The sequence below is a fragment of the Vipera ursinii genome (assembly GCF_947247035.1).
Source record: "Vipera ursinii genome assembly, chromosome: 10".
Lineage (NCBI taxonomy): Eukaryota > Metazoa > Chordata > Lepidosauria > Squamata > Viperidae > Vipera > Vipera ursinii.
In genome coordinates, this window is record NC_139520.1 from 15,674,117 (window position 1) to 15,687,728 (window position 13,612).

At 36.2% G+C, this 13,612-nt stretch overlaps 1 long non-coding RNA gene across 1 annotated transcript; it reads right to left on the reverse strand.

The window, feature by feature from the left end:
- Positions 1-6,203: 6,203 nt before the first annotated feature.
- LOC310644990 lies at positions 6,204-12,168 on the reverse strand. Its single transcript, XR_014493393.1, has 4 exons — positions 12,139-12,168; positions 11,981-12,051; positions 8,105-8,211; positions 6,204-6,311 (listed from the first exon to the last, which is right to left on the reverse strand). It is a non-coding gene; the product is annotated as an uncharacterized lncRNA (long non-coding RNA).
- Positions 12,169-13,612: the final 1,444 nt, after the last annotated feature.

Below are 13,612 nucleotides of genomic sequence, written 5' to 3' on the forward strand. Positions count from 1 at the left end.
GGAGATTCCTCTAAATACAGGTAGCATTTACAACCGTTCGTTTAGTGACTGTTCAAAGTTACGACATCACTGAAAAAATGTGACTTATGACCATTTTTCACACTTACGACAGTTGTAGCATCCCCATGGTCACATGATTTACATTCAGATGATCGATGGCTCACATTTATGACGGCTGCAGTCTCCCAGAGTCACGTGATCGCCTTTTTGCGACCCTCTGACAAAGTCAATGGGGAAGCCAGATTCACTTAACCCTGTTACTAATTTCATAACTGCAGGGATTCACTTAACAAATTGGGCAAGAAAAGTTGTAGAATGGGGCAAAACTCACTTAGCAAATATCTCACTTAGCAATATAAATTTTGGGCTCGGTCATGATTATAAGATCTCAGAGTCCTAGTGGACAATCACTTCAATATGAGCCAGCAGTGTGCTGCAGCTGCCAAAAAAGCCAACACAGTGCTAGGCTGCATTAACAGAGGGATAGAATCAAGATCAAGTGAAGTACTAATACCACTTTACAATGCTTTGGTAAGGCCACACTTGGAATACTGCATCCAGTTTTGGTCACCACGATGTAAAAAAGATGTCGAGACTCTAGAAAGGGTACAGAGAAGAGCAACAAAGATGATTGGGGAACTGGAGGCTAAAACATATAAGGAACGGTTGCTGGAATTGGGTATGACTAGTTTAATGAAGAGAAGGACGAGGGGTGATATGATTGCAGTGTTCCAATATCTCAGGGGCTGCCCCAAAGAAGAGGGAGCCAAGCTATTCTCCAAAGCACTTGAAAGCAGGACAAGAAGCAATGGATGGAAACTAGTCAAGGAGAGAAGCAACCTAGAACTAAGGAGAAACTTCCTGACGGTTAGAACAACTAACCAGTGGAACAACCTGCATCCAGAAGTGGTGAATGCTCAAACACTGGAAGTTTTTAAAAAGAGACTGGGCAGCCATTTGTCTGAAATGGTATAGGGTTTCCTGCCTGAGCAGGGGGTTGCACTAGATGACCTCCAAGGTCCCTTCCAACTTCTTCTTCTTCTTCTTCTTCTTCTTCTTCTTCTTCTTATTATTATTATTATTATTATTATTATTATTATTATTATTATTATTAAGGGCTATACCTGTAATACCTTTTAAGAATTGGAGCCACACCCATCAGAATATGGAAGGCATGTTAGAACAGCAACTTTAACAGTAAACATTGAAAATGTCTGCTTAATTTCAACAAGACCTGTGATACAGTCCTACAGCGGATGTCAGTGAGAAGACAATGAACAAGCCCAATTGCTTATCAGCTACTGGTTAGTGACTGGTTGCAACTGAAGGCCTTTTTTATTTATTTTAAGCTTTCTAAGTTTTTTGAATTTTCAGATGTGGAGCAAAAAGCCCCCAGTTTGATCGGCTGAACAGGCTACCCAACCTTACACGCAGAGGATGAAAGTTTTTGCCCAGATTATCTCACAGCAATGAAGTTTCTTTTCTTTCTAGTTGCATTAACTGTGTTTGCTTAGTGTGATCAATGGGACTGTTGTCTAGGGCAACAGACATTAAATATGGCCCTAAAAATGCAGGCACAATTTTTAAAAACTCCCAAAGGCTACATTTAAGGTGGGCTGTTTGTGGATTATGCAGAATGTTACAACTGTAACTTTTAACCAAAGCAGCCAAAGGCTACTACATTCACAAATCCAAACTATAACTTCTGCAACCACGATTTGTTGAATAAACTGCTGTTGTATTCCTGCAACATGTTAAGACATAAAAAAATGCGGCTTTATGAATCATAATCATTGGCTTTACAAAACATGGTAGGGCAAAAACTGTGTTATGGCTTCCGATAATGTTCAAAACCAGCAGTTCTTCAAACAGTATGTTCCTAATACATTTAAAAACTACACACAGACTCTTGTGCTTAGTCTTAAATTACATGTATACCTAGGTTTTGGCAGCTGGATTGTTTATTCCAAAAAAGCTCAACTGTAGAGCTTGCCAATGTAGTGTTGTTGTTGTTGTTGTTGTTGTTGTTGTTACATTTATTTGCTGCCTATCTCACTATGGGGCTACTCTAGGTGGCTCACAACCATAAAAAACTAAGAACAATAAAATAACCAAGGAAAAAGAAAACAAATGGAAAAATAAAGAAGATACAGGTAATCCTCGACTTACAACCACAACTGAGCCCAAAATTCATGTTGCTAAGTGAGATATCTGCTAAGTGAATGTTACCCCATTTTATGACCTTTCTTGCCATAGTTGTTAAGTGAATCCCTGCAGTTGTTAAGTTAGTAACACAGTTGTTAAGTGAATTTGGATTCCCCATTGACTTTGCTTGTCAGAAAGTCACAAAAGGGGGATCACATGACACACACACACACACACCCGGGACACTGCAAAACGTCATAAATATGAGTCAGTTGCCAAACATCTGAATTTGGATCATGTGACCATGGGGATGCTGCAACGGTCATAAGTGTGAAAAACAGTCACAGGTCACTTTTTCCAGTGCCGTTCTAACTTTAAACAGTCACTAAACGAACTGTTATAAGTCAGGGACTACCTGTACATTAATATGCTTGTGTTTTTTTTAAAAAAAGAGATGGATGAGTTTTTTACTTGAAAGAAATCTACATTTAATAATAATAATAATAATAATAATAATAATAATAATAATAATAATAATAATAATAATAATTGGAAGGGACCTTGGAGGTCATCTAGTCCAACCCCCTGCTCAGGCAGGAAACCCTATACAATTTCAGACAAATGGCTCTTCTTAAAAACTTCCAGTGTTGGAGCATTCACAGCTTCTGGAGGCAGGTTGTTATGAGGCAAGTATATGAGGCAAGTATTCAAACTTTTCACAAAAGCCTTTTTGTGAGGTAATATTTTACATACGGCCTACTTCTACTCAGCCCTTAAGAAACCTCTGCTTTCCTAAGTAAGTTTACCCCATTGGCAAGTTTTGCCCTGCTTGACTGGGTTTGTAGATTAAGCACTCTTAATTGCTGCATAGAAACTTTTGTGAGGCAGGTGGAAGGGAGGGAGAATAATCTTTTTCTCTGTCGACTCCTCAAGCTCTAGATGACCCAGAATAAAATCCTTTTTAACAAGACTTCGTTCCTTAGCTAACTGGTGAAAACATTGCACAAATAAACAAGGGCCATTGTTTGTCCTCCTAAGACCTGGGAATTCTTTTCCACTACTAAGCGCTTTGTCTTACCTGAGGTGAAAACTGGCAGTCTAGAAAGGAAAAGAAAGGCTGAACGTAAAAATAGGAAAGGCAGATCCACAGGAGTCTATATTCACAAACTCAGCCTGGTCACAACTTCATTAAAGTAAAAATAAAATAAAATAAAATAAAATAATAAAATAAAATAAAATAAAATAAAATAAAATAAAATAAAATAAAATAAAATAAAATAAAATAAAATAAAATAAAATAAAATAATAAAATAAAATAAAATAAAATAAAATAAAATAAAATAAAATAAAATAAAATAAATAAAATAATAAAATAAAATAAAATAAAATAAAATAAAATAAAATAAAATAACAAAATAAAATAAAATAAAATAAAATAAAATAAAATAAAATAATAAAATAAAATAAAATAAAATAAAATAAAATAAAATAAAATAAAATAAAATAAAATAATAAAATAAAATAAAATAAAATAAAATAAAATAAATAATAAAATAAAATAAAATAAATAAAATAAAATAAAATAAATAATAAAATAAAATAAAATAAAATAAAATAAAATAAAATAAATAAAATAAAATAAAATAAAATAAAATAAAATAAAATAAAATAAAATAAAATAAAATAAAATAAATAAAATAAAATAAAATAAAATAAAATAAATATAATTGAAAAACTCTGGCTGAAACTTGAAGACGATTTGGAAAGATTTATTTTACCTCAGGCTTGTAATCCTCTACATCAGGGGTCTTCAAACGTGGCCCTTTTATGACTTGTGGACTTCAACTCCCAGAATTCCTCAGACAGGCACGCTAGCAGAAGAATTCTGGGAGTTGAAGTCCACAAGTCATAAAAGGGCCAAGTTTGAAGATCCCTGATCTAAATTTAGCAAGGCTAAGCAGAACATTCAACTCTTCTTTTTAAAAAAAAAAACAAAACAAAACCAAAATAAAAGCAACCAGAAAAATAAAATAATGTTGGCCTATCCCTATCCTATAGTCTTATAAGAAGATCAAATAAAGGCTAAGAGCAGCTCCACCAATAGAACCCAATGATACCTTTGAGTCATGGAAGTTCGGCCAATGATATATCACAACCTTGTTGATGGAATAGCTGTGCAAAATAAGCCCAGAATCTCTGAGCAAAGTCTTCCCATTCCCATGCCATTCTGCTATTTTACATTATACAGTAACTTCCCTTATCTTTGATATTGGCAGATGGGAAGTGTAGTCCAAAATACCTGGAGAAAACCATCCAAAATACCTGGAGAAAGCCATGTCAAAGAGCTATTGCAATCCTTAATTATTTGCAGTCCTAGAAACATTCATCAAGTGAATTCACTAATTAATACGAACTGGAGAGTGTTCAGGACCTTCTATAATTACCATGTTTTTAATCTTCCCAGCAGACTTTGTGTGTGTGTGTGTGTGTGTGTGTGTGTGTGTGTGTGTGTGAAAGAGAGAGAGAGAGAGAGATTAACACAGCACATAAGCATCATTGATATATTACAATATCTTAAACAACATAGAAATGAGCCATTTGATCTAGTTAGAAAGTGGAAGATCACGAGTTCTAATTCTGCCTTAACCATGAAAGCCATCTGGGTGACTTTGGGCCAGTTCCTCTCTCTCAGCCCAACCTACCTCACAGGTTGCTGTCGTGAGGAAAATAGGAGGAGGAAAGGAAGTCCACAACTTACAACAATTAATTAGTGATTATTCAAAGTTATGACGCCCCTGAAAAAAGTGACTTATGACAATTTTTCACACTTACGACCATTGCAGCATCTCCATAGTTCCATGATTAAAATTCAGATACTTGGCAACTGACTCATATTTATGACGGTTGCAGCATCCCAGGGTCATGTGATCACTTTATGCCACTTTTTGACAAACAAAATGAATGGGGAAGCCAGAGTCACATTACAGCTGTGTTACTAATGTCACAACTGTAGTGCTATACTTAACAACTGTGACCAGAAAGGTCATAAAATAGGACAAATCTCACTTAATAAATGTCTCAGCAATAGAATTGTGGTCACAAATCGAGGACTACCTGTATTAGGTATGTTCGCTGCCTTGAGTTATTTGTAAAAACAATAAAGGCAAGATATAAATAGTAAAAAAAAAATCTGGTATAGCCAGTTATCAATAGTAGCCAAGAATTCACAGGCTTGACTAAAACAGCGATAAAGGACCAAAGCTTAAAATGTCTTCTGCTATCATAAAGAAATTCACTTCTGCATACACCCAACCACCCATGGGGAAGCCTAAAGTTGGCCCTTTGTAACTACTCTGCAGCAAACCGGCATTAAATAATATCAGAAATGCTGATAATTTCTACGTAATTCTGATATGACATTGAAAAAGGTTGCTCCTTAATTGGTCTTAAGTCAGTTGAAATATTTTTAGGCTCTGGCTGGCTTGCTTTTGAAAATGTGAGGTTGTCTGCCAGAGAAATATCTTCTCCGCATCTTGGATAATTTCAACATATGTATCTTGGACCATTACCATTTTGGAACATTCAAATCCGGCAAGTGTTAAACCCTCACTGTTCTGTTTGTTTGTGTTTTATTTTGCACATAAATATGTTTCACCATATTATAACTTGGCAAAACGATGCTTTGTGTGTGTGCGTGTGTGTGTGTGAAGTCAAAAGACTGACGATACAATACGTAGCTCTTTCCGGTGCCAGGCAAGATTTGAAAAGCAGAGCCTTGTCCATTAACATCAAAGAGGTCATCTTGTGGGGTGGGGGGGGAGGTTAGTGTTACATATCTTTTATTGAATGTCCTCATTTTTTTTTCCAAAGTATAATGTAACGAGAAAGATAATCATGCTTCTTTACAGAGGAAAAAATAGGAGCTGACCTATCTTATCGTCATTCAATCTCAAGTGATGTTTGTCATCTTCTAAGCGTTCCTTTCACGAAAAAATCCGAGGGTGCCGTTTTTGAGATGCTCTCCATTTTATTAAGTTATGCGTCTCTCAGCAAAAAAAGGGTGGGTGGAGGGAATCTGATTTGAATTGTTGGTAGTACCTGACTCTTAAATGGGAAACACAAAAGGATGTGGAATGATCCTTCTCCACTTCAGGGTGACACCGCCCCTATATATTTCAAAATATGAAAAACGGAAACTGAGCTTGTGCATTAGCTGGCTCTACTATATAATGAATTCAATCAACTGGATGTCATGCAAAATAATATAATAATAAGCATTCCTCCCTCCCTCAACACATAAACAGTCACACATATTCTTGTTTGCATTCTTGCTTTTACCAAACATTTTTTTCCCCATTGTTTAACCCAGTACCTCACACCAGGGAGATGCTAAAGAAAGGAACGAAGAGGATCTGGCTTAAAATATCACTCTGAAGCAAACAATTATTTGATATTGGCTTAATTTATTGCAAGAACGGCATACTGTGGGTCACACATAATATTCAATATTATGTGTTAAATAGGCAACCACTAGATGCTGTCCTTTACTTGTTCTCTTAAAAGTGGGATGAGGACAAGAAAGATGGAAGAGAGAACAAGAACAATAGAGAACAGGAACCTGGTGGCAACAATGAGATAGATAAGCATCTTTTTTAAAAAAACAAACTTATTTGGAAACTGTTGGTAAGCCACATGTACAAGAGTCTTAATTACATCTGTTGGTGGGTTAGAAGAAAAGATTCCAATAGACATCGGAAAGCTCAAAAAGTATGTTCTACATTCTCTTTATGTAGGGCCTGTTTCAGCTACAGCCCTCTTGTGTTTCTGATTTTCATACCATCAATGCAGACTGGCTCTCATTAATGTCTTCTCTTCTCTACTAAATGCACTTCTGGCCAAATACCAAGCTGGCTTGCTCTCATTCTTTCCCAATAAAATTTCAGCATGATCTTTTTCTACCTACACTTGGAGGAAGGAAGGAAGGAAGGAAGGAAGGAAGGAAGGAAGGAAGGAAGGAAGGAAGGAAGGCACATTCCATATATTCTAGAGCAGAATTAGATGTGCAGGGCGTATTGACTCAGGGATCTTCAAGTCTTTCACTAATAAGTTGTAGTTAAAGGAGTCCATGATATAATTTGCTTTCCTCCACTCTTTGCCATGATTCTTTGGCCACTGAAGTCCTGAAGAACTGCAGTGACATACGCCATAAGCTAGTGTGCTTCAGCTCCGTGTATTGCATGAACCCAGATCATTGTGGTTTATTTAATAAAGCACAGCTAAGCATGGTCAGCATAACACGATGGGTGAACTCAGACTTTTTCTTCATATCTTTCTATCTTCATATCTGGTCAAGAATTGACCAATTCTCAATCACAGGACAGCAGGTAGCAAGCTTTTCGAACAGAATTATTCTCATTTCCATCGATCGGTCTAACAGAATCTCGCAGCCCAGCCTAGGCAATATCTAGGAGAGCTTGCCAAAATCTGGACACACTCCAGGGATGTGGACTTCAGGCCCCAGAATTCCGCAGCCAGCATGATTACTGCCGAAAGTCCAGCATTAAGTCCACTTATTGTGGGATATCCAGGTGGAGGCAAGCTGGGAGAGAGGTAGAGAATCCTTTACAAAAATCCAAACTCTCTCTTAACTAATGGAAAAGAGATGTATGATTGGTTCCTGGCCTTTGTTTTAGGTTTAATGAGGAAGGATATTATTCTTGCTTCGTGTTCTGTCATCTATTTGCAAATGACTCTGAAGCTGAAGCTTTTTCTTTCCCTAAGATGCATCTAATAACCACACTGTACATTAAAATACTGTAGTTGCATTTGCCACGATAAAATTCACATGCAAGGAACACAGTTTTGTCTCCTCGTTTCCATACGATATCATCCTGCCCATAACCTTAAAATTGAAATGCCATGTCATATTTTCTGCCTCCAGTAGCAAGTGTTATCTTACCTTACATTCTATTATATCATTGTATTTTCTCCATCCTGCTTGATAAGCTGTCAATATTGTTTTGGCAGGAGAAATTTCCATCTTCTGCATCAGATGATCTCTCTGACCTTTAAGCAAGTTGCCGGTGAGATAATTTACTTGCGTTATTGTGACAAAATAATATCTTTTTTCCAGGGGGGAAGTCACGTGACTCGCGATCATTACACGATTCCCCAAGAACGATTAAAAATTTGCACTTTTTCCTCTCTCTCTCTCCTTTTTTCAAAGGGGGTGGAAGGGAAGAGGGCGAGCAAGCACGGAGGGAATTAGCACATTTCTTATCAACAGACTTCTCGGGAGAAAGAAAGGGAGAAAATGAGAAAGATTGCCCTTCCTTAGGAAATTATTTAGGGCAATAGATCATATGGTGGCCTACTTTTCCTCTTAAAAATAAAAACAAATGCTAAATCTATTTATTTGTTGTTTTTCGCTGCTCAGCCTTTTGTAGCTAATGTTTTAATACAATTTTTGAATGTCTTGTATTAGCAGAAGGATGTAATCACAAATATCAAGCTTTCTGGCATCCTTTGCCTCTCTGCACATAGCAAAAATGTCAAACAGATTTTAATGAAAGGCAGCATGCTTGTGGGATATTCACAGTCTGACATGGAATTCTAATTTTCAGATGTCTTAGGCTTACTGTTTTAATGCACAAATAATTGCAACTTGGAATATTTTGTTTTATAAAGGAGACAGCTAATGAATCCAAAAAGCAAAATTTATCACATTTCTGAGTTGCTGCCACAAAGCTTTGTTCTAAATCATGCCCAAATTTCTTAGGAGTTTGGCTTGTAAATTAAGCTGGCAACCACTTCTCTCTATTTGCAGATCAGTCGACGTCTCCTACATAGAAAATCTAGAATATACAGTAAATATCCTGGATTATGTATACCACAGATTTGAAGCAAAGATTTTCTTCATCATGTGAAAGACATATTCTGCTTGAGAATAGGCTGTGTTATGTCATTTATTAGACTGAGCCTGAAATTAAACCCCCATCTGTTTTTTGGTGCAGAATAGGTCTCCGAAAAAAAATATTTTTTAATTGATTACTCTTGGACAGCATGAGAAATACTATAGAAACCTCAAACTTCATCATACAGTGAGCTCTTTTTCCAATAACAATTTTATCAAACATTATAATTGAAAAGATTAAAAACTAGTAAACTAAGCTAAACTAAAAGGAAATGACTTCCACCTTCATCAAAACAAGTATAAGCCAATTTTAGTAATGTATCACCTTTTCTTAAAATGCAACAAATGATCTCTTTTTTCCCCATATTCCATCTCTTATCTATAAACACATTTTTAAAGCCTCTTTGATTCAGTCCTGATCAGCAAAAGTCCAATAAGGGTTATGAGACATAACAGCATATCTATTTTAACCTTGATAAAATAAACCAACTTTATATTTTATCCCTTTATTTTTAACCATCTTGATCTTTAATTTCTTCTTTAATTTAATTCCCTAGAACCTTATTTCTTTTTATTTTTTATCTCTGTTCTCATAAAGACCTTCAAAACTTTAACAGATCATTTTGTAACTCTGACATAGAAAAATTATGCAGGTCACTCTTATTTTTTTATTTTTATTTTTATTTTAATTCCATTTATATCCCGCCCTTCTCCGAAGACTCAGGGCGGCTTACAAGCTTAGCAGTAGCCTTCATTCTATGTATATGCCTGCTTATTAGGGCTTTCACACACACCCCAAGCGGCATTATTACAAAGTCAGCTTAATTGCCCCCAACAATCTGGGTCCTCATTTTACCTACCTGGGAAGGATGGAAGGCTGAGTCAACCTTGAGCCTGGTGGGACTCGAACCTGCACTGATTGCAGGCAGCTGGTGTTACTTAAGTAGGCATTAGCCCACTGCTCCACCAAGGCTCACTATTTGTATATTTGTTTTAATTATTAACAGATCAGCCAGTTTCAGCTCTACAGTCAATATGACACCTTTTTCTAAATCATTCTTAAAGCCATTTCAAATCAGTTTTAGTATTGTCCAATAAAAGTTGTTCCTCTTCTAGAACATCTTTTAAATGCAATCTATTGAATAGATGGATGTCAGACACTCTTATAATTTTCTTCTGGGTCCATTGTTCACAAATATCTTTCAACATATCCAATTGTTAAAGTATTCTTCTCAGTTCTGTATTAAGTCAAACTTCAATGTTCTTCTCCTTTAATTTTAATTCTTATTCCTTCTTCTGGTTCTTTCTAATGTCTAATTCTTTTTCTTTCTAGTGCCTAATCCCACTTTTTTCTTTTTAAAATTCAAAACAATAATATTTTTCCATGAGGTGTCTGATAATGAATTTCAAAATCTTATTACATATTTATTATTATATATTGATGAAGTTTATTTGCCACCCATCTCGTATCCAACAACTGTACAAATCCATTTGAATCCTTAGTCCATTTATAACTTTCCAAAATAAACATTCTTACCATCCTTTTTCTGTTTATTCCAAAGAATTTTTTTTAATATATATCCTTAAAGTTGCGTTTAAAACTTCTTTTGTTAAGAATTGAAGGAAACACACCTGGCATTATAAAACTTGTTGCTCAAAAGATTTTTTAATACTTGAACAGTTGAATAGCAATTTAGAAGCAATTTGATTGAATTTGATTAAGAAAAGCTCAGAAAACCTTGTACCCATATAGACTACATTATGGCTGTGAACTTGATTGAAATACTTTAGTTCCCAGTATCTCGACTCACAAGTTCCTACAGGCTACTTGCCCTTGTCTGGAATACAAGTGGGCGATCTCACAATCTCTCCTTTTTTGGAGAGAGTTTGCCAGCTAGAATTCACTATCTACCACAAAGTCAACCTTGCTTGTCAGGAACCTCTAGTTCACCATAAATCCTTACCAGAGGTCCATCATGCCATGGACTCTTGAAGAGCATAGTAGCTGATAGTTTCCCACTAACAATCTTTTGGAGTCAAGATAAGCAACATAGAGTCATTCAGAAGTGAAGTGTAGACAATGAGAGTTTTAAAGAGGAGTTAACCTTCACTTAGGCAAAAACCTCCATCTCTTCCCACAGATTGTTTTTCAAATGGCCTGAGTCTTCACTGCCGATTTTGGCTTTAGCAAGTAAGGCTAAACCAGACAAAGAACCCACTTTGGATCAAGCTATTCAGTTATTGGTGGTCTCCAAAATACGTTGTAAAAAATAGTCAGATTCACTGAATGTATAGCACTGCTTGTACAATTCTTTTAGTCTTGGCCACTGGAACTTCTTTATACAAAGGCTAAATTACTTTGGCTATCCCTTCCTATGAAATCAAATTGCCTGCAAATTTTCAAGCTGTCTTGTACTCTAATAAACATCAAAGCTGAAATTTCTGAACATCCACCCAATTTTCATCTGAACAGCTAGAATCAAAACTTCTACGTGCAATATATAATATGATTCTGAAGCAGGTCAGCGGTTTAAATTTTCAGCAGAATGCATGTATAGAGCTTCACAAATAGCCACAAAGAACATGGATCAATGTGATGCCCTATTGACAAAACATCCACTCGAATGCATATATTTTGTGCATTTTTATTGTGATCATGCATGTTGATTCATAGCTGGCTTGTCAATAAAAAAATGGTACAAAGTCTTTAAGCTATAAATGTCACCAAAAATTATTACAACAATAACCATTTTATGTGGGCAGGGATCTTCCGAGGTAGGTTGCAGAACTATAAAAAAGAAAAGGAAAAATTCTGGGGACCGGTATCCCATACCCAAAGAGTAAGCCAGCCACTGATTTATGTTAAAAGCACATAATAATGTGCAACATATTTAAATGCAGTAGAATTATGAATAAGAATACCTGGTGCATTGTATTTTCTGTATGAATATATAGGCATTGTTAGTGTTCATCCCAAGCAATCTGGATTTGAGCTGATAATATAACAGGAAGCAATTATTCTGAGTACAACATAAGGAGACGTGTCAGCAAAGAGATTGTGTTATCATAGTACATTTTACCTGGTTCCGAGTTAACCCATTTTGGGGTTGGTCCAGTGCACTGAATCAAGTCAAATGCGGCTAACTAAGATAAATGCATGTCAAGTCACGTGTTCTGTGTAAACACAACCAGAATAAAGGCACTGCAAGAAAATGAGAAAGAGGTTAATAAGGGTTCCTGAGGGTCAAAAATGCAAAGATATCACATTTCAGCCTTTATTTTGAGTTTCATTTTTTTGTTGTTGTTGCTGAGAAGACCAGGAAACTCTGATTTCAACTAAACCATAAATATCATGGAATTTGGGAGCATTCAGCTAAAGGATGCTAGATTCCTGGTTATGAGCGGTTCAATGACTGTGGTTGCTAAATGATGTGGGATGGAGTTGATAGACAAGCCTATCATGGCTCTCATAAGCACTCCATTCAATCCAATTTATTTTCCATTGAACATGGGTTCCTTCCTCTTTCTTGTTCTCTGATTGGCATGTGGAAGACCAAATTGATTCAAAGGCGCTTTTCCAAAAGGCAACTGGATTTTCTTGGTGTTTTTTTTCCCCCTTGGAAACCTTTTGCTTCTGATCGTTTCTTCAGTTCCCGCTGAATGGTGTGGAATGGAAGGATTTATCCTAATAAATAAATTATCCTAAATCCTTCCATTCCCCACCATTTTGCCTTTTTGAAAAAGCACCTTTGGGACAACCTCACAAAGTTACGGTTGTGGGAAAAATAGGAGGAGGAAAGAGAATTAAGTAAGTTCGACCCCTTGAATAACAATTGTAAAAAAAATAATAAAGGTGGGATACAAATAAATAACTATTAAGACTCATGCAGTTGTTGCTTTCTACACTAAACAGCTGTTTGAGCATGAGCATAGAGGATTGAGAGCTCTTGTAGCCATCTCATAAAAGTCCAGATGTTCTGCACTAGGAACACCTCTCTTGTGTTGTTCTGTGTTGTGATGACACTCGGTTAACAAAAGAGAGCCAGAGATTATGTTTTTTGGGAAAGCTAAATATTTTAATCCATAAATGCAACAATGGTGAGGAGGAGACACTTCCTTCTCGATGGCCCTCACACCCCATGACAGGAACAGTCTTTGGTTTCCTATTGTCACCTATATTTGTGGAGGACAGGAAGAAAACACAAAATCACAAGACAGCAGGGTGGAATTGCTGTGCAATTGTGGGCAGACTTCCCCTTTTCTCCCATCTCCCTTTCCTGTGCAGTTTTGTTCCACTGATCTGAACATGTTCTAATTTTGTCATTCAAGCCATCTGACTCTCCCAGCTCTGTGCAAACCAAACCTAATTTAGTCAGTGATGTTTTAAGTCATAACAATGACGGATGGCCAAGGTTCAGGTGTGCAGAATATTTAAATACATTTTTTTTAACTTTCCATAGTGATATGAAGACAGAGAGGTTGGCTAGTTGGTTTCTTCTTCCCTTCCTTCCTTCCTTCCTTCCTTCCTTCCTTCCTTCCTTCCTTCCTTCCTTC